Below are 25874 nucleotides of genomic sequence, written 5' to 3' on the forward strand. Positions count from 1 at the left end.
GGATGGAACCGATGCATCACTACTCCTGCGAGGAGAAAACTGACCCATCACCTCACCTTCCAGTAAGGGACCAACACGTCACCTCCCCTGCACAGTAAGGAACCGACGCACTGCTTTGTTTTTCCGGTGCCTCACCTCCCCTGGGGCCCGCATCGTCTTTGTTTACAACCATTGATTCCTCTGGATTAAGACTTATTTAAACTTTTAAAAAGTCATGTCTTTACTTGTGTATGTTGGATTTTTGTTGTTTAGGTCTTGTTGTATTCAGATAAGTATTGGCTATTTTTCTAAACTGGTGCGGAGAACATTTATGTTGTTTTCACTGTGTTACTGTGTGTATGTATGTGTATACATGTACTTTACACATTGCCTCTGAGATAAGCCTGACTGCTTGAGCCAAGCTACCAACCGGGTAAGTAGGAGTTACCTTAGCTGTGTGACTCCCTTAACCTGCTTAACCTGACTAGAGTGAGGGTCCCTACTTGGACAGGTTGCAAACCACTGCCAAATAGAAACCGCTTTTCTAACACACAAAAGATTAAATTTTGTGCCTAGAAAATGGGATTAAATACCACAGCATATGTTACAGTGTTTAATTTATGTAAGAACAGAGGGGAGGTCACCTTATACCACATTTAACCTCACTTAGATAAATGTACTCTGAAAGCACTTCATTTGGATTTAGTCAAGTAATGATGACCTATTATATCCATTAAGGTCCCTTTGTGTGAATGATTAAGTGGCAATAAAAGCATATGGAATAGCAGAAGATGTTTATATACCGCCGGAAGGTAGTAGTTACAGCTAGGTTTTCTGGTTTCATACCAAAATATTCCACAGCAATGATTTTTCCAGTATTGTGCTGAAACGATGCTGTTAATCACAAGACGATTGGTGCCTGAGAATGTGTGGAGTAGGTGGCTTTGTCTATGTGATTTAAGGCCTCTACTAGCTTCACTTACACAATTAGATATAGCCAGAACTGCAGAATTAACCTGGCTTTATAAAAGGTATGTGAAAACACTGGCATGGTATGTTAACCTATTAGTGTGATTCTGGTGTCCTGGCTATGCACAGAGGAATTGAACAGAGGTGGGGATGTGCTGAGTCCCCTTCAATAGAGAGATGAGGTGCAAACATCAATTGCTGTATCACAAGAGAGATATCATTCTAAGATGAAAAGGATGTCTGAAAAAAGTGAGAACATGTTTGGGCTGTGAATTAGGTACTATTGGTCTGGGTAGTGATATTGCAGGTATGTTTTCTTATGTGAGTATACATATTTAAATGAGGGGTGAATCCTTCGCAATGGTGAAGAAGCGTCGTTCCCCTGGCTAAGCCAGGAGCTGAAAAATAAAACAACATTTCTTTATCATTTTATCTTTCAGCTGCTGGCTCAGCCAGAACAACGTGAAGGGAGGGCCTAGGCTGGGCCAAGGGAGTGGATAGAAGGGAGTGGGAGGAGGAGAGAGTGAACCTAAGTGCGCATGTGTGTTTGCTTCTTAAGCTGGCCAAACACACATGCACACTTAGGTTTCTCCAGCTCGGCTGTGTTGAACAGCTTGGCTGTAAAAACTGCACAGACCCCAAGGCAGTGTCTGAGCTGCAGTCCAAGCCACTTAGACTGATCGTGATGCTGCTTTCATGCTTGGTTTAGCATGAAAGCAGTGCCAGGATTGCTGGGGAGTCTGAGCTGGTAAGAGGAGCAACACGGCAGGAAGTGGCGACAGGAAGAGATAAACTTTCTTTATTATTCTTTTACTCTCCCTGTCCCACACCACTGTCCCCATCCCCCGCCCCACCTGCCCCTCCCCTTCAGATTTGCAGCAACCGCCACTGATTTAAATGCATAGGTTTTTGTTTCAGGGGCAATGCAACACATGATGAAAGAAGAGTGTATTTTGCCTTTTGTATTGGGAAACTGAGTCCTGAAGAAGGATATTCACAAGGTGAAACTATTCAAACGCTATTGCTCCTTACTTGTTTTCTGTTTGTATTGTTGGTGTTATGAAGATAAATAATACTTTAAAAACAATATTTATTAAAAAGGAAAGTGTTAATGAAAATCAACATGGGCCATGATGTCTTCGTTGATGTAATCAGAAATCATTCAACTACCTTTTGGAACCTCACATGTATCTGGGAAGGTTGCAGACTTATTTTCTTTACTGGTTAACTGCATTTTTCCACCCCCAGCAATTTCATTACTCTTTTATGTGCAGTATGTGCATGGGTTTGTACAGACTTCCATTGAAGGCTATCATATGTTTTTTGTTTTTCCTTTTCAAGTAGTATTCCTATTATTTTGCTAATTAATAATATGCAAAACGAGAACAGCATAGAGTATGCCATAAGTTGCTTAGCATCTTTAGTTATAGATGTATTGCTCTGTAAGCTGTTGACAGACTTCCAATGCATATTTTTTCATTAAACATCCTTTCACCGTTTGTTTAATGAAAAGATACCTGCCAACACTTGCATTATAATTTATTAAATGTAATATTTTTCCTGCTGCATGCTTACAATTACGCATTCAGCACTTTTTGCTCTTTAGAAAGTTTGTTAGTTTTTCTCATATTGGGTGGGAGCTCATTCACAAGTATGGCCACCCATTTTGTCACTGTTGCAGACAAGGTACAGATTTTTTAACTTTTAAATGGCACTTTCACCCAGGCCGAGGTATTTTTTGTAATATGTAATTCTAAATAATGTTTCACATTGGCTTTCATTGGACCAAAGATGCTGCTGAATTTGGGTGGCAGCATCACCTGAATTGTGGGGAACGGAGTCCAATCCCACACCATGTGAGAATTGTCAGCCTAATTAGTTTCTGGCTAGCTAGCAGCGCCTCATCTCTTCCCAAGAGCAGGGATGATTTGTGGCAACAGGGCACATGACATTATGACTTCTCACGGAAATCGTGGTTGATCAGATCTCATCTTTGTCTCTCAGTTACATAAGTCTCACACATGCATATAAGAAACTCTTTTTACATTGTCTTCTGGGGCCTAACAGGAAATCCTGCAAATCTGGGTTGTTAAACAGGAGACTGAGGTGTTCTTTAACAGCATCTAGTGAGGAACTTTTTAAACATTAGTGCATAATCTCCCTACACTGTATGTTGTTATTATACCCGAATGTTCTGATGACACATAGCGAGGGTCCTGTCTATTTGTTCTAAAACCCCAGTTGAGTTTACAAAATGCGCATGATAGCCATTTGTGTCCACTGGCCACAGTAACCACCCACCAGGACGTGAAAGATGTGTTAAAGGTTCCATTTTGGACTCACCCATCAAGCTGATCTTCAGTTGCATTGATATATATTTGCCATTTATAAAAATTAGCAGAAGCAGGGATAGTGGGTGCATTCAATTCCTTAATTTTTGACAACCCTAAACAACTTGTCTGTTGAACAGTTTCATTTAAAAATATAATTTGAACAGGTATCAGGCATGTATATATAAAGCTTCCTTTCCCCTTATTTGCCAATTTTTAGTTTCCCATACACTTTTCATATCAATCGACTTTAACCAATACTCATAGCCTTCTCTAGCCAACCGGGAAACATAGGAACCAGAATAAATACATTTTGTATTAGTTAATAGAATGCAGTGTATTTCCGTTATTGGCAATTTAAAATAACATGACTCAGCATTTTTAACATTGTGTCCAGAATAAAATGCTAAATTTCATAGTATGTTTCAGAGCTCCACATTGGCAGAGTGTGACAATGTTCCCATTGTATTTCATTAAAAATAATATTTGGGGTACTTTCTCTATGAATGCAATGATGTCCATAATAATTGTAACAGAACATGTCTCCATATTTTTCTTTCAATTGATAAACATCTTCACTTTCAAATACAGTAAAATATTCTAATTCAGATAACATAGAATCAGCCGTTTTTACATCCCAATCATCAGAAACAACTCCAGGTGTTATTACATCATTCATTGAAAGTTTAAATACATATTGAATTTGAATAACCTCGGTCGGGCTATATATATCAAAAGATACTTTATCCAAAAAAATCCCATCAGGAATTGGTATAGCTGAAATATTTACTAGGGACAAGTCTCTGCGGACCTTATGGAAGAAAAAATATGGTTTTAGGACCTCATCCACCAGTTCAACTATAGAGCATTCAGGAAGATAATGACTATGTATTAATAACAAAAAGATGATGACACACACAATCCAAGGAAGGAAGGCAAGTACAGTTAGTAAAAGCCACAGATAGTTTGGTGGAAGAATGAAATAGTTAATCGTGAGCCAATCTATTCACTTACATGCTCTTGACTGTGTTGGTGCAGAAGAGGCAGATGAGTGGGTGAAAGAGTCATTGACGTTGGCAAAATATCTAGAAGTGGTTCGTGCAAAAACTGGAGCTGTGTTCGGAAGAGGAGAACTGGCAGAAATCTCCCTTAGTGTTTCATAATAAACAATTCCATCCATTTGAGTTCAATTTGAGTAAAATTGCTCAATATTGTTGACATTGCTTGTCGCAAAAGAAGTTAGTGGGAAAGATCATTCTCCACCCTTCCCAAGCTCAGAGAGGTGTCAGGGTTGCTGCTCAAAACCTGTAGGGGAACATCCTGGTCTGTAGTGAGATGGAATTGGGGATTACCCAGGAGTCCTCTAGGTATGCTGTGCAGGATCGGCCATATGTGTAGCTTGACATTGGTGATGGAGACAAAGCAGTTTTCTTTAGAACCAGGCAGCGGTGGTAGGATAACGGTTCTGGTACCGTGTATTCCCAGGAGTCGACAGCGACGAGGATGTATTTGTATGCAACATCAGGTGTCTAGAGACCACAGTGCTCCAGGTACACACAATGTTAAGGTTTGTTGGAAATTAGGAGGGGTGTCTGTGGAGGACATTTGACAGTGGACCCTTTTATTTGCTGACAAATGTCACAACAAAGGACATACTGCTTGGTCTGTTTGTATATACCTGGCCACCAGTAACACACTTGTAATAATGAAATAGTAGCCCCCACACCAGCAGGGGCAGATGCAGCTCGCTCATGCGCTGCTTTAATGAACTCTGGTGTCTGATCTTCATTGGGGATCACACGATCACCCACCCCTGGTATTGCTACTAGGGCAGTATTTAGGCTAGATATGTGGTAGGAATACTTGACAGGATATGCCTTTGGCATGGGCTTGGTTTCAGCCAAAACTTTCATAGCAGCCAATTTTTCATCATTCAATCGTGCACATGAACGAGTTATTGCAGCAACAGAAGCCGCAGCTACTGCTGACTTGGATGCTTCATCAGCCAAGGTATGGCATGTAACGTGTATTCCAACACAATGATGTCCCAATGCATGAACTACATGGACATTAGGTAGCATTTCTTTCAGATCAGCTACTTTCCCCCACTGGAGTCTGTGTTTGAGTCTCTGAACCCATTCTGATGCCAATAATGCAGGTATTAATTGAAGGACTGGACACAGTTGTACAAATCACAGACGATTCATGTTAACTGTCCTGGATCCGTGTGCTCTAGCGCCCTCAACAGAGCCTTGAGCTCTGCTAATTGTGCAGTACAGTTCCTTAAGGTCTGCGTGTAGGTATGTTGTGCATGGAATTTAACATCCTTCATGTAGACACTCACAACCATACAAGTGGTGACGTATTCATGTTTAGTGCCCACCACTGGCTGAGCTGAGCCATCAGTGTACATAATTACTATTGGATATTGTTCAATAGGCAAAGTGTTTGCTGGAACTGGGTATTCTAGTTCATATTGGAGAAATGCTTGAGTTTGTAATTTAGGGTCAAAAACATAATCAACAGCAGTGGCCATCAGAGATGTTGCCCATTGAATCCAACATGAATGCCTTGATGTTTGGAATGCTGACTTTGGTGACAACCTCAAGGGCTGAGATCGGAGATACAACAACAATATATTCTCCTGTGCCTGAGGTCTCAGCAATCCGAACAGCAGTCAGAATTTTTTCTGTGGGAGGAAAGTGTTGTTCAGCTGTGAAATACAAATGTGGTTTATATGCAATTGGGACAGTATCACCCTCATTGAATGTTACATAGGTGAAACCAATGGCACCAGCAATTACTCCAATGACCAAACTTGTTTTATTGTCTCTTGTGTGTAAGTGTTTAGCTGCATGCATGCTTTGTTGCAATGCTCTGAGAATGAATGTGTGTTTGACAGTCCAATATTTGTTTGAAAAGTGAGGACATAGTAAGTTATATATGGTTTAATACATTGTGAATAATCTAAAATGTAATTTCTGCCAAAGTTTGAAAATCCCAGCAATGACTGGAGCTTTTGGATAGTGTTTGGTCATTGCAATTTTGTGCATTTTTCTAAAAATCGGGGAGCTAGGCTCTTGCCTTCATCTGATAATTTGTATCCCAAAAACAGGACACTAAGGAATGCTAAGTTTTGTTTTTTCTGGAATTAAATTAATTTTTCCTGACAATTTTCTAAACCTAAATCCTCACTCCCCATGTCTCAGGCTGGGTCTCAAGCAGGAGATTTTGACCTAGCCCTGTTGAAGACATATACTGTCAAGCAGCTAAAAGGGTTCTGCAAGGAGATGAGTGTAGCCACCCAAGGGGCCTCCAGAAAGGAGGACTTTCAAGTGGCACTGAGGGCCTCGGCAGAAGCCCATTCAGAGGATGATGCTGAGGATGAGGAGCCAGAAGACAGCCCCTCAGAGGATTTCTTGCCATCAGTGAGTGAAGTTACCACTGCAATTGTGCCCCCTTCCAGATCAGGGAGCAGTGTCTCTGATCAAGGCCTGACCACAGAGGAAAGGAGAGAGGAGAGGGAGTTCCAATTGCAAATGGCAAGACTGAAAATTGAGGCTCAACAGGAGGAAAGGAGGGCAGAGAGAGAAGCGCAATCAGCTGAGAGACCCTTGGCTGAAAAGAAACTTTTGTTGGCTCATGAACTGAGTCTCAAGGAGCTGGATCCTAAGGCAAAGCAGTCTGAATCCAGCAGTAATGGTGGCAGCATACAGGCAGGACCTGCTGGAGAAAAGAAGGTTGATATACCCAAAAATGTGGTGCCCAGTTTTGTGGTGGGGGATGACATAGATAAATGGCTAGCTTCTTATGGAGTTGCACTAAGGGCTCATGAGGTTCCTGAAGGGTAATGGGGTACAGCTATGTTGAGTTATGTGCCAGCATTGGGGAGGGACACACTTCTCACATTGGACCCAAAGGATCAAAACACAAATCCACTTCAGAAAGCCATTTTACTTGCCAAGTTTGGGCTGACCCCTGAGAAATACCGTCAGAGTTTCAGGGACAGCACCAAACAGTCCACACAAACATGGGTAGATTTCTTTGACTTTTCCAGTAAGGCACTGAATGGATGGGTATGGGGCTGCAAAGTAGATGATTACACAGGATTGTATAGTTTGATTCTGAGAGCATATGCTCAGTATTTGTTTTACAGAGTTGCGCCAGCACCTAGTAGACAGTAAGCTTACTGATCCAAGGAAGCTTGTTGAGGAGGCGGACCTCTGGACTAGTACCAGAGTGTCCAGAAAGGTATCGGGGGGGGACACCCACAAAGGTGGTCAGGGTTCCCATCCGAAGAAAGAGGGGGGAGAAAAACTTAAAAACAAAGAGTTCTCAAAAGGCCCCCAAAATAGTTTCCAATGGAGTAGTGGTAACCAGTCCCGGTCTGATTCCAAAAGGAGAGGTTTTACTGACCATAAGACAGGGAGGTTTGTACCCCAATGTACAGAGTGCAATAAGTATGGGCACTCTGAGGGCGACTCCAAGTGTCCCAAGAGGGCACAGCCCCCAAAGGAGGGAAGACACCTGGGTTGGCTAGCGTAGCGCTCGGCGAGGAGATGGTCCCAGACAGTTTTGGGGAGCAGACAGAGGTAACCCTATTGTCCCTGGGGGATGCAGAGATGGTGCCAAAAACCCACATGCCTGCCAATACTTTCAAGTATAGGCAGTGGGTCACCATCAATGGGCAAAGGGTGGAGGCTCTGTGTGACACAGGAGCCAGCATGACTACTGTCAAGGGTCAGCTGGTGTCAGCAGAGCAGGTCCTCCCAAATACATTCCACCAAGTCATAGTCGCCGACAATCGTGAGAGCCACCTACCGGTAGCTCTAGTTCCCTTTGAGTGGGGGAGGGGTCTCTGGTACTCTAAAAGTAGCTGTGAGTCCTGCCATGCCTGTAGAGTATCTGTTAGGCAACAACCTTGAGCACACTACCTGGAAGGAGGTAGAGCTAAGGTCTCACTTGGAGATGTTAGGATTGCATGAGTGGGTCTGCATGACCACACAGTCCATGGCTGCCCGGGAGGGAAGTCAAGGGCGTCTGGAGCCTGGAACAATGGCCCAGACAACTGCCAAGAGGAGGGGCAAGTGGCATGGGAAACCGGTCCCAGAGGTTCCCGCAGTGGTTGACGGAGTTCCTGAGGAGGAGGCCCCCAAGCCAAGTGGGGAAGACATTGCCGTCCTAGGTGACCTACCTGAGCTTGCTGGCTGGCAACTTGAGGGTGGGCCCACCAGGGAGGAATTCTGCAACGCGCAGAAAGTATGTCCCAATCTAGAGGGCATGAGGAAGCAAGCCTCAGCCCAGGCAGCAGGTGCAGCCTCTGGTGAACACCACATATATTGGGAGAATGATCTCCTCTACAGTGAGCCTAAGGTTCCGGCCATTGGGGCAGTGAGTGTGCTGGTGGTCCCCCAGTGTTACCGGACCTTCCTATGGGGACTGGCTCACGACATTCCCCCGGCAGGACATTTGGGGCAAGACAAGACCTTTGCCAGGCTTGTCACCCACTTCTATTGGCCCTGAATAAGGACAAACTCAGATACATTCTGTAGGTCCTGTCCTACCTGCCAGGCCAGTGGTAAAACAGGAAAAAGGGTTAAGGCCCCGCTGATTCCACTTCCTGTCGTTGGCACCCCCTTTGAAAGGGTGGGCATCAACATTGTTGGTCCATTGGACCCCAAAACTGCCCTAGGCAACAGGTTCATCCTGGATTTGGTGGACCATGCCACTCGTTACCCAGAGGCAATCCCTCTGAGGACTGTAATTGCACCGGTGGTGACCAGAACTCTGATGGGGATATTTACCCGTGTGGGATTCCCAAAGGAGATAGTGTCTGACAGAGGCACTAACTTCATGTCTGCATACATGACGTCTATGTGGGATGCGTGTGGTGTAACCCACAAGTTCACCACACCCTATCACCCCCAATCTAATGGTCTTGTGGAGAGATTCAACAAGACCTTGAAAGGCATGATTGGTGGCCTCCCTGAGGCCCTGAGGCGTAAGTGGGACGTCCTCTTACCATGCCTTCTCTTTGCTTACAGAGAGGTACCCCAGAAGGGGGTAGGGTGCAGTCCCTTTGAGCTCCTCTATGGGTACCCTGTCAGGGGACCCTTAAGCATTGTCAAGGAGGGATTGGAGAAAGCTCCAAAGGCACCCCCTCAGGATGTGGTCAGCTACATGCTGGCCCTCCGCAACCAGATGCACCGCTTCTGGAAAATGGCCAAAAGTAACCTTGAGGGCAGTCAAGAGGTAATGAAACGCTGGTATGACCAGAAGGCCACCCTGGTAGAGTTTCAACATGGAGACAAAGTGTGGGTAATGGAGCGAGTAGAGCCTAGAGCTCTCCAGGACCGCTGGTCTGGCCCATTTGAAGTGAAGGAGCGGAAAGGGGAGGCCACTTACCTAGTGGACCTCCAATCCCCTAGGAACCTCCTAAGGTTGCTCCATGTCATCTGACTAAAGCCTCATTTTGAGAGGTCTGAAGTCAACATGCTTCTGGTGACAGATGAGGGGGTGGAGGAGGAGAGCGAACCTCTCCCCGACCTCCTCGCTGCCAAGAAAGGTGATGGGTCAGTGGAGGGTGTCATTCTCTCTGACTCCCTGACCCTAGACCAGAGAGGGGGCTGCTAACAGTTACTGGAACAGTACTCCTCCCTGTTTTCTCTCACCCCTGGACTCACACACTTTTGTGTGTATGATATGGACACAGGAGACAGTCCCCCTGTAAAGAAAAAAATTTACAGGTTGTCAGACAAGGTGAAGGCCAGTATCAAAGAGGAAGTCTCCAAGATGTTGGCTCTTGGGGTTATTGAGAAGTCTAGCAGTCCCTGGGCCAGCCGTGTGGTGCTGGTACCCAAGGCTTCTGCCCCCGGTGCCAAGCCAGAACTTCGGTTCTGCGTGGACTACCCGGGCCTCAATTCAGTAACACGGACTGACGCTCACCCCATCCCCCGAACTGATGAGCTCGTAGACAGACTAGGCGCTGCCAAATTCCTTAGTACTTTTGATCTCACATCAGGGGACTGGCAGATCGCCTTGACTGAAGGGGCTAAAGAGAGATCGGCATTTTCCACACCTGAGGGCCATTACCAATTCCGGGTGATGCCCTTTGGGTTGAAAAATGCCCCTGCTACCTTCCAACGGTTGGTTAATGGTGTCCTAGCTGGCAAGGATGTGTTGTGCGCAGCCTACCTGGATGACATTGCCGTCTACAGTGACAGCTGGGAGGAACACCTGCTCCACCTCAAGGAGGTGCTTCAGGCCCTGCAACAGGCAGGCCTGATCATCAAGGCCAGTAAGTGCCAGATTGGGCAGGGTTCCATGGTGTACTTGGGACACCTAGTAGGTGGTGGCAAGGTACAGCCACTCCAGGCCAAGATTGAAACTATCAAGGCCTGGCACCCACCTAGAACACGAACAGAGGTGAGAGCCTTCTTAGGCCTCACCGGGTATTACCACAGATTTGTCAAGGGCTATGGAACCATGGTGACACCCTTGACAGAACTCACATCCAAAAAGCAACCTAGGTTGGTGATTTGGACAGAGGCTTGTCAGAAAGCTTTTGACTCCCTGAAGGAAGCCATGTGCACGGCCCCCGTGCTCAAGACCCCTGACTGCTCCAAGGAATTTATTGTGCAGACAGACGCTTCCGAGCATGGCATAGGGGCGGTCATAGCACAGCTAAACGAGGAGGGCCTAGACCAACCAGTAGTCTTTATTAGCAGAAGACTATTACCACAGGAACAGAGGTGGAGTGCTATTGAAAGAGAAGCATTTGCTGTGGTCTGGGCACTGAAGAAGTTGAGACCACACCTTTTTGGGACTCACTTCTGGGTTCAGACGGACCACAGGCCCCTTAGATGGCTCATGCAGATGAGGGGTGAGAATCTAAAACTCTTGAGGTGGTCCATTTCCCTACAGGGGATAGACTTTACGGTGGAGCATCGCCTGGGGATTGACCACGCCAGTGATGATGGTCTCTCCAGATACTTCCGCCTTAGCGATGAGAGCTCCCAGGAGGTTGGGTAGTCCTCCCCACTTTCAGCTGGGGGGGACACATGTTAGACCTCACAGCCTTAGGGGGGTCACCCCTAACTTTTTGCTTGCCTCCCTCCACTTTTTGGACACAGTTTTTGCTGTTTTTTAGACTCTGCGCACCTTACCACTGCTAACCAGTGCTAAAGTGCATATGCTCTCTCCCTTTAAACATGGTAACCTTGGATCATACCAAACTGGACTATTTAATTTACTTATAAGTCCCTAGTAGAGTGCACTATATGTGCCCAGGGCCTGTAGATTAAATGCTACTAGTGGGCCTGCAGCACTGATTGTGCCACGCACTTAAGTAGCCCTTTAGCCTTGTCTCAGGCCTGCCATTGCAAGGCCTGTGTGTGCAGTTTCACTGTCAATTCGACTTGGCATTTAAAAGTACTTGCCAAGCCTAAAACTCCCCTTTTTCTACATATAAGTCACCCCTAAGGTGTGCCCTAGGTTATCCCTAGAGCAGGGTGCTGTGTAGCTAAAAGGCAGGACATGTACCTGTGTAGTTTACATGTCCTGGTAGTGTAAGACCCGTAAATTCGTTTTTACACTACTGTGAGGCCTTCTCCCTTCATAGGCTAACATTGGGGCTTCCCTCCTACATTGTTTGAAGTGGTAGCTGCTAATATGAAATGAGTAGGAAGGCCATATTTAGTATGGCCAGAATGGTAATAGAAAATCCTGCTGACTGGTGAAGTTGGATTTAATATTACGCAGCCCAACTTTGCAACAGAAGATCGACGCAGCACCAGCGACGCGACCGGAACTTCAAAGCACAGCCCTACTGGATCGACGCAAGCCGACTCAGAACGACAATGCCCGATGGAATCGACGCAGTGCCTGCCGTGCGGAAGAAAATTCCACACATCGCCTAGCGGAATCGACGCAGCCGCTGGGACTTCGCTCCGCATGCCCAGGATTCCACACATCGTCCCCGGGGCGCCTATAAACCCCGTAACCCGAAGAGGATCCAAGTCCACGCACCGGAAGTCGACGCAACGTCTTCCCCCGCATGGAAAATAATGACGCAAGTTTGTGTGCGAAGGGGCGTAACCGACGCACACTCACCGTTTTCCACACATCGCCTCATCTGCGGTCCCTTGCGAGGATTTTCCAATGCGAACCTGGTACTTTGCCCTGCAAGAGACACTTGTTGTTTCTAGGAGAACTTAAGACACTTTTTATTGCTTTTACAGTAATCTTTGAACTCTAAAGACACTTGATATCACTTTCAGTAATATCCCTACATTTGCTTATTTCAACTTTAATCGTTTTGACCGGCATTTATTCAGATAAATATTTTATGTTTTTCTAAACACTGTGTGGTGTATTTTTGTGGTGCTATATTGTGTTATTGTATGATTTATTGCACAAATACTTTACACATTGCCTTCTAAGTTAAGCCTGACTGCTCAGTGCCAAGCTACCAGAGGGTGGGCATAGGATAATTTGGATTGTGTGTGACTTACCCTGACTAGAGTGAGGGTCCTTGCTTGGACAGCGGTAACCTGACTGCCAACCAAGGACCCCATTTCTAACACATGTTATCTCATACAATTTCACATAATTGTGATACAGTAAATTATGTATGCTACGTTACCCCTAGTATTTTCCCTGTTTACTACTCACGCATGTTTTTTGCTCAGTCGAGACTCGTGCAAAGTGAAAATGCCCTGCTTCCACATGTGCTGAATGAGCAATGTTCACCACATGACTTTTAGAAACTCTATGGAAAATCCGTAAGGTATGTATCTCATGTACCTTTTCATATGTGAGCTAATACCTTGTGCACAGTTTTCACATGGACATTCCCAAGTGTAATTTGCATAATGCATGTACATTTATGAAATGGTATCTGTATTTATCATGAACAAGTATATGCAATTTTGCCTGTCTCTACCGCCACACAGGAAAAGCTGTAATGTGCACATGCGTAGGGTTTCACAGACATCCTTTATGTTTGAACAGTATGTAACTACATGTGGCACAGGCATACAAGTCCCTTCACAACATCGGACCTGCCTACCTCAACCACCGCCTCACCTTCTACACACCCTCCAGGCAACTCCGCTCTACTCAACTGGCCCTTGCCAACATTCCTACAATCCAGAAGAACATGACTGAAGGAAGATCCTTCTCCTACCTCACCATGCAGACCTGGAACTCAACGCCCCTCCACCTCCGACAGTCCCCTAGGGAGGCGTAAGGTTTTGCGCATTCCCAGATTCTGGTAAACCTTGGGATGTGTCAGAATCCATGGGTGTTGCATGAGAACACCCACCGCAATGCTTCTGGAACACCTCCACAACAATTTGCACTGCCTTGACGTACTCCATATCTATGAGGCCATTCAATAGATATGATTTGGAGGTTTGCGCCACCGTTCCATCACAAAAAGTGACACAGCGGCAGCACAAGGGGCTCATATATATGCCCCTTGTGGGTATTTACAAGCATTTGCTGATGGACTTCCCACACATATGTGCACACCCAGGGCCATCTTTACAGAGATTAAGCATAAGGCAGCTCAGAAACTCACCTTGCTTCTCTGCCCTACATCAAAGTGAAAGGGCAGGAATGCACCGCATTTATGCAATACAGTTCATTCCTGTCCTTTCCCCCCTGTGCTGGTGCCATTTCAGCAGCCTAGTGCCAATGTAGGCACTTTTGCACCATGGTGCGAGAGTGCCTGTGTTGTAAGCAGGATTGTTTTTTGTGTAGGAAGGGGCACCTTCCTGCATGAAACAATCCATGGAGGTTTTTTTCCTCTTTATAGGTGTTCTGCAGAAAAAGGAAAAAACAAGGATAAATCATAATATTTCTCCTTGTTGTGCTTCCATCGGGGAGGCCTAAAATTTTGATACAATCCCAGGTTTACAAGCCATGAAAGTTGTGTGGAAAACCCACCACAACTCCTATGGAATGCCTCCCTGGCACAGAGTAAGGCAACACAGCAACTTGTGCTGCCTAGCTTTGCTCCATATCTATGAGGCCTTTCAAAGCCAAGCAGAGTGACTTTGAGTGGCCCCATAGATATGGTTGAGCGGTTTGCTCCGCCGCTTCATCACTAAAAGTAATGCAACCGCAGTGAAAGCCTCTCATAAATATGCCCCCAGTTCACAACCGAGTGGTGGAGAAATAATTGATGCAGATATTTCTCAGGCAGGTAGAGCAATGACCAAAAAACAATTTTGCTGTAAAAAAATGCTGTACACAATGCATAGAGTAGGTGCTTGAAAATATGTTGTCTGTATTCCCTAATATATGCAAAAACCAACTATTTGCACAAACACATTAATGCATGGGTAAGAGCTGTAGGCCCAATCCATAAATGAAGGCATAAACCTGCATCTGCATGTGTATGACACGCATTTGTGCAGATTTACTATTTTCAGGTATTTACAAAGTTTATCTGGTTTACAGCTCAAAAGCTGCCACTGTCACAACTTTGAAAGGACACTTCAATAAACAATTTTGTAAAATTATTGGCTAAGCCTTTCCGTGGACATTTCCGTCAACCTAATCGTACATGGTTTACAAATATACCTGCAGACATGGCAGTACCTTTGTGCAGTACCCCATATTTTTCTCCAGTGGGGCAATATCTTGTTTTGCAAAGAAACACTGCTAGAAATTGGGTCTTTGGTTGGCAGTCAGGTTACCCCCTGTCCAAGAAAGGACCCTCGCTCTAGTCAGGGTAAAGGAGAATCACCCTCAGTTAACCCCCGCTCACCCCCTTTGGTAGCTTGTCACGAACAGACAGGTTTAACTTCAGAGACCAGGTGTAAAGTATTTGTACCAACACAGACAGTAATATAGTACAAACACAACAAAATGACTCCAATATTTATCTAAACAAAACAAGACCAAAACGACAAAGATCTGACATACACAAGTCAAGTTATGACTTGTTAAAGATTAAACTCAAAAATAGGGCTTAGAAACACAAAATGATCCAATAAGGTGAAAACACTGAGTTATAACGGAGTCGTTTCCAACAATCCAACGCCAATGGCGCCGGGTACGGAGTCACGCAGAACCCCAGATAAAGTACTTTAGTAAGCCGTGAGAACAAGTTGGTGCATGAAGTCGGGGATCGCGGCATCGCTGAATTCAAGGCGGCGGCGGTTCCGGTGCTGCAGGGTGAAGGAGCGGAGGCATCACGAAAAAGCGTTGGGTCCTTGCTGCAGAGCGGTGGAGGTGAGGCGGCGTCAGTGTGAAGCTTTGAATCCGCGCACTTCGGGCGGAGTTGGTCATGACGTGGTGCAGAGACTTCCATGGAGTTGCAGACTTTGGCATGGCTGCAGCTGTGTCGGGCCTTGTGAGGGTGGTTACACTCCAGCGAGGACCACGGAGTCGGTTGCAGGCGGCGTCACAGGATTCGGCAGCAGCATCGATCCAGAGTTGTCCAAAGTTGGTGTTCTTGGATTTTCACCCGATTCTCCTTTCAAGGGCCCAGGGACTGGATGGGGCCCCACTTGTCAAGGAGGGAGTCTCAGCAGAGAGTCCAGGTGCTGGTAAGAGAAGTCTTTGATGGCCCTGAGAGTTTAGAACAGGTGGCAAGATCAGTCCAAGCCCTTGGAGATTCTTCTCAAGTAGGAATATACCACAAATCCAGTCTTTGTCCCCTTTCACAGGCAGAAGCAGCAACTGCAGATTAGCTCCACAAAGCACAGTCACAGGCAGGGCAGCACTTCTCCTCAGCTCTTCAGCTCTTCTCCTTGGCACAGGTTCCTCTTGATTCCAGAAGTGATCTACTTTTCAGGGGTTTTGGGTGTCCTTCTTATACCCCTTTCTGCCTTTGAAGTAGGCCTACTTCAAAGGAATGTCTCTCTTGTTTGTGAGAGCCTGCCTTGCCCAGGCCAGGCCCCAGACACACACCAGGGGGTTGGAGACTGCATTGTGTGAGGGTAGGCACTGCCCTTTGAGGTGTTAGTGACCACTCCTCCTCTCCCTCCCAGTACAGATGGCTCATCAGGATATGCAGGCTGCAGCCGAGCTCCATTTGTGTCACTGTCTAAAGAGAGGTGCAAACAGCCCAACTGTCAAACTGACCCAGACAGGGAATCCACAAACAGGCAGTCACAGAATGGTTTAAGCAAGAAAATGCCTACTTTCGAAAAGTGGCATTTTCAAACGCACAATCTAAAAACCAACTTCACTAAAAGATGTATTTTTAAATTGTGAGGTCAGAAACCCTAAACTCCATATTTCTATCTGCTCCCTAAGGGATTCTGCACTTTAATAACATTTAAAGGCAGCCCCCATGTTAACCTATGAGAGAGATAGGCTTTGCAACTGTGAAACCCGAATTTGGCAGCATTTCACTGTCAGGACATGTAAAACACATAAGTACATCTTCCACCTTTAACATATGCTGCACCCTGCCCATGGGTCTACCTAAGGCCTACCCTAGGGGTCCCTTACATGTAAGAAAAAGGAAGGTTTAGGCCTGGCAAGGGGGTACACTTGCCAAGTCGAATTGGCAGTTTAAAACTGCACACACAGACACTACAGTGGCAGGCCTCAGACATGTTTACATGGCTACATATATGGTTGGCACAACCAGTGCTGTAGGCCCACTAGTAGCACTTGATTTACAGGCCCTGGGCACCTCTAGTCACTGTGCATATGCCAATCAGGGAAAGTCAATTACACATATATTTTACATAGGAGCATTTGCACCTTAGCAGTGGATAGCAGTGGTAAAGTGCCCTGAACAACAAAAACAGCAAAAACAATGTCCAGCACACATCAACAACCTGGGAAACAGAGGCAAAAAGTTAGGGAAGACCATGCCAAGAATCCCAAGTCTAACAAACACCATCCCCTTCACCCCCATGTAATTTTGTAATGTTCCTTTCTTCTTCCACCCTGGAAAGGAATTTACTCCTTCCCTTGACAGGAGTACATCTTAGAGCATTTCCATGGCAGAACAGGTCAGAGAGGAATCACTGCATACCTATGAGGTCACCAGAAGTACACATGGAAGGTAGCAACTGGCACACCTTCCTAGACGCAAACTGGAAGTTTTTATATATTTCACTATGGGGTAAATTGACATACATGAAGGTACATATTCCAAACCTTCCTTTGGTTTGAGTTAAATGAGAGGCAGAAGCGAGTTCCCTCCTGTTCACTACATTTAATCACTGTCCTCTCATTAACACTCTTCCAGATGACACCACCTTTATTTGTTTGGCAAGCCTACATTTATCCAGCCCGATGCTGGTCCTTGTAACCCCCGTCTGAGATTCCAGCCAGCGGGTCAGGACACCAAGAGCTTGAGTGTCAAATGCTCCAGAAATGCCCAAAAGGCCCACAGTGCATACTGAACCTATATCAGCTTACATCAGAAACTGACCCTGGATACCAGGATTTCTTGCTTTATTGAGGCCGGTAACATAATTCAGAGTTCACTAGGTCTTTATTATGTTTTTGGGAGTCACGTTTTGGCATCACTGCGTCTAAAGTGTTTCAATTGTTTTACAGCAGTTGGATGAGAGGGTGATATTGTCAGTGTACTTTACAGGTGCTAACTACAAAAGAAGTGGTTCACTGCTGTGTATCATGTTGTAGTTCATATTTCTGTTTGCAAAGCAGACTGACAGTTTCAGGAAGATCAAGGTTGTCTGCATGTAAGTGACTGAATTCGGTGGCAGTGCTTGGGGTCGGGGTTCGGACAGTGCCTTTACCTACACCACTAATTACACCCTACACCACCACCACACACCTACAACTCCAGTACCATGTACTCTACGTTATCTACCACACCACCGCCTGCACACTAGAAAACCACCTACAACACCACCTACATCCTACAACACAATCTACAGTCTACAACGTGGCACTACACCCAATGCACTGCCTAGGTAGACCCTATATTTAGGCCCTCAACTTTATTTTTGTGTTTTATTATAGACCTGAACAAATAAGCTTAATGTCAGAGCATTTTACAAAAAAAATGAAAAATAAAATTAGAAACATAAAAACAAAGATAGAAGATATTTTGTTGCACATTTTAAGTCTAAAGAGAATATACATTTTAACAAAAACTCCTTGAAGCATGTCTTTATTCATGAGACATCTTTTTTGTTCTGTAGAGACAAGGTATGCCAATCTTTGTTTCTTTAATGGCTCTCTACTATGAATCGCCAATGAGGGTGAGATGGGGTGGCTTTAGAAGGTGAATCAATTGAAAGAAATGGAGGTGAAACATTTTTTAAAGTTGACGAAGCAGTCAGGGCAAATCATACCAGCAAACTAGTGATCAACGTTGTTGACGTGGTGAGCTGAGAAACGCCGAAGATTTGTATTCATTTATTTGTCAACCAAGTGTCAATCCTTACGCCTTGCATTCAGATGTTTGTAATTTGAAGCCTGCTACAAAGGAATTTCCTCTGCCCGGTGACATCGTCATTATTAAGTAAATAAATGCTAGCCCCTCCAAGGTATGTAGTTCCGTTGCGCACACTGGCGAACATGTGCCCCTTTTTTAAGTACACTTGAAGCAATGGTTTAAATCACAGTCGTTACTGATATAAATGCACCATTTGCTGTTACAGTTGCCCCTCAAATCTCCTTCTCAAGTCTTCTATCCTCTTGGACAGCATTCAGACCTTGCATACAAAAACTGCGCTTTTTGTACGTCACTTTCCACATCCCAGCTGTGATGGCTTCACCTCTGGGAACCACCACTGAGAGTCAAACATGTATTGACTAGCTAAAGATACTAGTACGGGAAAACATTTGTGCAAGATTTAAAAACAAACTTAGTGGAGCAAGGATTCTGAGTCAACAGAGGCCTTCAGCTGAGTCACTAGTTGTAGCAAGCAATCATCCAGTATTAGTCCAACCTTAATTAAGCTAGCCATCGATTTATCTTTTTTCCGTTCAATCCTATGTGATAATTTCCTCCACATTTCCAAGAGGTGATGTTTGAGGCTGTGTTGCATTTCAAAAGTAAGGAGGTGAGAGTGGCTTATAATCAGGACCACTAGAATTAAATGTTTTTTTTGCCCACTGCATTTTCAACATAATTCTGAATATACTGCAAACAACCAAACGTTTTTTTTAATGTGCCACTTTTGGAGCCACTCAGTGGCAGACCCCTTTTAAAGATTAATTAGTCACATTTCAGTTGCTGGTTGCTGTTGTAGTTGTTAAACTGGCATTTACATGAAAATGTTGGCTGAATTAATGTCTGTTAAAATGACAAAAACACTGAAATGAATACTGCCACTGATTGTGCTGCATATGTGTATTCTTGCTATACAATTTAGTCAACCTGGTGCATATTTCAGTATTTCATACACACACAATTCAATGTCACTAATTATGATAAAGTTACACTCCAGGGCCTCCCAGACTCCACACTGGCATCCCTTAAGGACATACTACAGGCTGCAGCATGTCTCATCCAGGGCCTGAAGAAATATGATCACATCACCCTCATCCTGATGGGACTCCATTGACTCCCTTTGCCGGCCCATAGACTCTTCAAAACCACCTACATCATTTATAAAGCCATCATCACCAGCACCCCCATTTATTTTGCAGGCAAGTTGTCCATATATGCTGGTTTACAGCACACCCACACCCAGGGCACCGTCGACTGAGAAGTGTAAAAAAGAAAAAACATGGTCATAGGCTTTTTCCATCTATGCACCCAGGATCTAGAATAACTTCGCCATATCTCTCAGGACCTCCACAATGCTGCTCCCATTTAGGAAAGAGTGAAAGATGCAGCTCTACAAAGAACACTATATCACAAGGCAGTAACAGTTCACAAACTACTGCATCTCCCATTTCACTCACAGACTTTATGCTTGCTTCGACCCTGTACAGCCCCCTTTGCTTTATTTGGCCTATTGAATACCACATACATGCATAGATACATATGATAAGGAAAACAGATGAACATTTGGGAGATAACTCAAGAGCTCCACTGGTGACCATGTCTGAAGAGTAGGCTTGCCTCACATACACAACACCCATCAGATGTGTAATTGTACAGACAACCCAGTCTTTATAAAGTGTGATAGAAACTAGTGTAGCTTTTTGCATGACTCATACTTATACAAAATAATATAATTTATTTTTTTTGTCCAGCGATCAATTTAAAAAATGTCCTCAAGTTAGACAGCTTCAATAGTACAATGGTGACTCTACAGGTGGGTGGGTGCCTAAATCTGCTGCTGCCGCCCAAACACTCTAATATTATTAGCATTGCAGTGTCAGTTGTATTATGCAAGGAGAAATATGACCTACTCGCTGGAGCTGCAGACTTAGGAAAATGGGGAAGAGGTTTGAATCCCCCTCATTCAAATTCCTGTGATTCTCAGTAAATCTGTTAATATACCTCACCATAACTAAAGGAGAAAACTGTGTAACGTGGGCCTGGTGTACAAAGATTTCTAATGGGAAATCGTAAATTGCATCACACAATGAATTTGAAAGGGAAACATCCTGAACAACTAGGTCTAAACCACTACTTGCCTGAACCACTACTGCTAAACAACTAAAAAGTCTCTACAACTAAGCACAGAACAACTACTGTCTAAACAACAATTGTGCCTGAATAACAATTGCCTGACTAAATAATTTTAAGGTAAGGTTTTTTTTTTTTTTTTTATGGTTTATTAGTTGTTTAGAATATATATATATTAGTTGTTCAGGCAATTGTTATTCAGGCACAATTGTTGTTTAGACAGTAGTTGTTCAGTACTTAGTTGTAGCGACTTTTTAGTTGTTTAGCAGTAGTGGTTTAGGCTATAGTTGTTTAGGACCTAGTTGTTCTGTCACATATTCAATTTGAAATCTCTTATTAGGAATCTACTCAAACAGATTTGGTAGAAGTGGGTGCAATTTGATTACTGACTTCTACCACATGCATTGGTTTTTTGTGAACTGTTTATAGGTTGGCTCACAAAATACCGCTATGTAGTGGATTGCAAGTCAAACTACCTCATTAATATGGCATGTGGTGAGTCTCAATTTAAGACCCACCATGATTGGTTAGAGTCACAGGCATGGTGCCCTAATGGGATTGCAGACCACCATGTCTGTAATTGCGTTTAAATGAAGAAATAAAGTTGTATTATTTTACAAACATTTCAAGGGAAAGGCAGGGTTTGTGGACAAGGGTTGGTTTGGGAAGACAGTCAGTTGGGCATTGGGCCGGTGCCTCAGTGACACCTGTGGGAAGATTTTGAGGTCCTCTCTAAACCGGCTCACAAATACTTTTTGTCTTAGTTAGTTACCGCCAGGCCACTGTAATGTGGCACCAGCATAATGGGCAGTCCCCTGCCATGCTGTTCAACTGAGGCTGGGGCCAGGTATTGTACTGACCCTTAGGACATTCTCACCTAGGGACTCATTCCTGGTGTGGCCGGCCCAACCAATAAGCAGTGTCATACTTCACTGGGCCATCAATTTCAGGCCATGGTGGGTGTGGGAGTATGCAGGGGCCTCGTAGGGGGGCATTCTGACCTAAGCACCCCACACCCCCTTGGAGTAGCAGCAACAGCCCTATGCTTTTCTTGACCCTCCTCTGCAGGTTATACCCTGAGGCTAAAGTGGGCTGAGGAGGGGGTGAATAAGAGAAGTGGCCTCGCTAGGGAACAGGGGTTGTCACCTAAGACCCAGTGTCTTTAAGGTTTAGTGGAGGGTTCCTGGAGTGTTTGCATAGGCATTGCAGTGAGGCCACCTTTCCCAGAGAAAAATAAAAACACAGGATGTACCATCATGTTCTCAGAGCGGCAACGCCGGAACTGGAGAAATACGTTTGATGTCTGGCATCAGCTCAACATCCGGTGATTCTGGGCGTATCACTTAATTTCCCTACCTAAAATAAAAAATAATTTGATCTTGTGCAGTGTAGCTGGTGCTCATGGTAATTGCTCCAATGCTTTTGGGCAGAGTTCCTACTATATAAAGCTACAAATAAATAACGATTTGGGAATGTGGGCTACTTTTTTGGGAGTGCCCGGCCCTAATTGTGACCCCAGACTTATCCTGCTGTGTACCACTGTTTGCTCTTAAAAATGTTTTTGTGGACATTCACAAAGGAGAAGGTGTACTTTCGGGAACTTTTACCATTTGGGAATAGTTACCACCAGTTTGGATTTGGTGGTAAAATAGTAATGTTTTGTGGACGGATTTCATACAGAAAACATTAATACATAAATCATGGAATCAGTATTTGGAAAAGATGCCTTTTACATGCCCCTTCCAAATACCAATTTTGTATTTCGTCTGAAACACACATTACATTCCAGTAATGTGTAACTGAATCAGATTTGGGTTTTGCTCATTTAAAAAGCCTTTTTGTGGTCCCTGGGGTTCAAATTTTACCTTTGCAACTGCAAAATCGCTTTTAAGCTCAGGTCTAGCTTTATTGTGAATAAGCCTGAATGAAATTTAAATGTTGTGTTACACCACTTTGTTTAACAAAGCACAATTAGTGGTAAAAATGTACTGCAATTGCATAGGGACTACAGAACGTGACCTGCTGCTGGTCACAATGCTTTTGTATTGTTCGCTTTTTTTGGAGTGAAATGCGTCTCCATGTGAAAAGTTGAAATGAGGAAGCATTTTGCTCTAAAGTATAGGGCGAAATGACATATTTGCATTTAGCATTGTTACACATAATTTTGCCATAATTTCGCATAAATACAGGAAAGTAAATTACGCAAATTTTGCACACACCTAGCTGTAAAGCACCTTGTTACCCCTGAGTAAATTTTTAGCTAATAAAAAACGGGTTGACAAACAGCGAGTTATTTTCAATGAAGAATGCTTCTGTTCGTCTTCATTGCTCAAGGTAAGCTAGTAACTTAAAGGGTGCACCACTTTCCTTTATCCCAGGATTAAATATGAATTAATGGAAAGCGCTGCAGCTCTGTGCCTCAGATTTTTGCACCACCCGGAGACGCCATACCTGTGCTCTGGAGGGGGAATGTGGATGCAGTGAAACAGCAGTGTTACCTGTACTTCCATACACAGGCCTGTGGCGTGTTTCCTGAATAAGAGTAGACTCCTGCGCTCCTCATTGATGAGAGGTCGGTACTGAATGAATGAATTACTCGACTCTATATTAATACCAATATTTATAGAGAATGAACTGATGAATGAGTTGACAGAATGCAGGAATGACCGCATGGCTGCATCTATGTAAGATGACAGGTACAGATATTACATATTGGTGGGAAATTAATAGTAGGCGCCCAGTTCACCACCCTTTTTCTGTGAGCCGTTGTGTCTTACTCCAGACTTTCTGATTTAGGTGTGACTTGATGCTCAGCTTTTTAGGAGAAAAACTCATCATTCAAGGAAAAAAAGCTTGAAGGATCTGCCCTTGAATGAAATACTGGTGAACTGAGTGCACGTGTAATGCAGAAACCTTACACTGATTGCTCAATCGGTACCTGAGGCGAATCCTCTCACAGAGGACGGATGCTGCGCGAAAGCAGCGCTGAGTTGTGGCTCGCGCCCTGCGTGCTCTCCATAAGGAGTCTCCCAGCGCGTGTGAGTACAGCACAGTAATTTGCTTCACTGGCTGCTTCAAGGACAGTCTTCTGGAAATCACGCCTGCTTATCACTCACTATAGCTAGTCAAACAAGAGCCAGGAAGGCTGAACCGGAACAGCTTCAGGGAGCTGTGCACATTAAATACTTTGCTTGGGGACCATTTGAGGGTAAGGGACCATCTCGTTGAATTAATTAATTACCATAGGCAAAACACTGCCCTTATTTTCCTGCTCCTGCGTGCTAAACTCGTTTTCAGCGAGTAAACGACTTTGTCAAACCCTAATAAAACATGTTTCCAAACTGATGTTTGTGTTCCCAATATGCAGTTCTATCCCATTTAAAATGCTGCCTCGACAGGTCGACGAACATGCGAATTCCGATATAAGCACGTGCAATGACCAACACCGCCATACGGAACATGACAAGTTCACGATTTACAGCTGACATTGTATGGCATGGCACGCATCTTTAAATATAGACACATTTGAACAGGACGGAGGCTGCAGCAGACGACGAGCTCCGTGAATGCAGCAGCCGTACAGCCATCTGCAGTGCCGAACAGTCCTATTATTATTATTATTATTACTATTTTCATTATTATCATCAATATTTTGATTTGTGAACGCGACTAGTTTGAGACTGAGGCACAATGCTGTCTGTCTCCGCTCGGTCAAAACATCGCCTCCACAGTGCCCGTCCAAGGAGACTGGTTAGCGCTTCACAGCCCGCAGCAGCTGGACAGGCAGGCACTGGCGTCCCCACAACCCTACACCCAAGAGACTCGTTCACTAACCTGCCTGCCTCTGAGAAGATCACGAAACCAGGAGGTCCCGGATGTAGCGCCGCTGCTCCAAGCACCTTCTCTCATCCCTGTAGCCCGGCGCACAGAGGAGGCGTTGCGCCCGGTGAGTACTGCTGCCGGAGGCGCACTGCGCCCGCCCAGCCTCGACCCCCGCCTCGCTCAGACCGCAGTCCGCCCACTACTGTGGCGCGGCAGCGAGGAACAGTCGGGATGCTCGGTCTCATCCGCAACCCTAGTCGGGGCGCGAGAAAGAACGAGGGGGCGGTGCACAGAGTCGGGGGTCCGTGGCTCTGGTAACACCGCTGCGTCGTCGTCTTTCAGCCGCCAGACTGTGGTTCTGCCTGGTACCGTGCCCCGGTAGGTGTCCTCCTGTGCGGCACAGCCTCGTGATCTGAATACGGAGCAAGGTCCCTGTGACCCACCTCAGAGGAGAGGGCTACAGACCCTCATACCGACTCCAATACGCCCCCACCCTTTTTCTATAATTGGCGATTAATGAATGAGAAGACCCCCGTCACATGAGCGTGAGGGTTGGGAGGTCCCAGGGGACCCCACCAGGGAAGCTCATCGGGGGAAAGGAAACCCCAGATGCAGTCCTGGACCGCTTTGACTGCTCGTTTCATTCAAAGGACAGGGTGAGATCAGTGCACAGAACTGAACTATCCCTGCGGCATCGTTAGAACTCAAGAGGCACTAATGAGCGGGAGGAATGCCCCTCTACTGCCCGTCTTACTACCCTCCCCCCTCACACGCACACCTACCTCAGCAGTGGCCCAGTGCAAGGGAGTTCGAAGTAGTGGGTGGAAGAAACACACTAAATTGTGCTGCTTGACATATGCGATGGCATCCCCTGATAGCATTCCTTGCTACTGGCGATTCATAAGCCAGTTGTATCGGCTCCTTCTCGACTAGTCAGCTATCGAGAAAAACCCACTTGATTGCCACCGCGGAGCTCCTCACCTGCCCTGCGCGCGTCTTGTCATGTCTTCCTGTCCCGCGCCACCTTCCTGCTTACACAACCTGTTCCGTGTTTGGTGTTTTCGCTTCACGAGCTATCCCTGCGCTCCCTCTGAAGTCTGTTCGGGTCACGCATCCCGGGCTTCAGAAGCATTTGTTAACCGCTTGTGGTATATAGTGTTCATAACTGTTTATTTTCCCTGCCTGCAGAGATGCTCAATCATATTTTATTGTCCTGCAGGTGGTGGCTCAATCCCTTTCCA

General features: G+C 45.2%; 1 protein-coding gene across 1 annotated transcript in view; it reads right to left on the reverse strand.

Moving 5' to 3' along the window:
* SYNDIG1 (synapse differentiation inducing 1) overlaps positions 1 to 25349 on the reverse strand; it is a 925443-nt gene extending 900094 nt beyond the window's left edge. The window contains exon 1 of the mRNA XM_069235041.1: positions 24646 to 25349. The gene's annotated coding sequence lies outside the window, so the exon portion shown is untranslated. The remainder of the gene's footprint in view (positions 1 to 24645) is intronic.
* Between the last annotated feature and the right edge of the window lie 525 nt (positions 25350 to 25874).

Source organism: Pleurodeles waltl, chromosome 5 (assembly GCF_031143425.1).
Source record: "Pleurodeles waltl isolate 20211129_DDA chromosome 5, aPleWal1.hap1.20221129, whole genome shotgun sequence".
Taxonomy (NCBI): Eukaryota; Metazoa; Chordata; class Amphibia; order Caudata; family Salamandridae; genus Pleurodeles; species Pleurodeles waltl.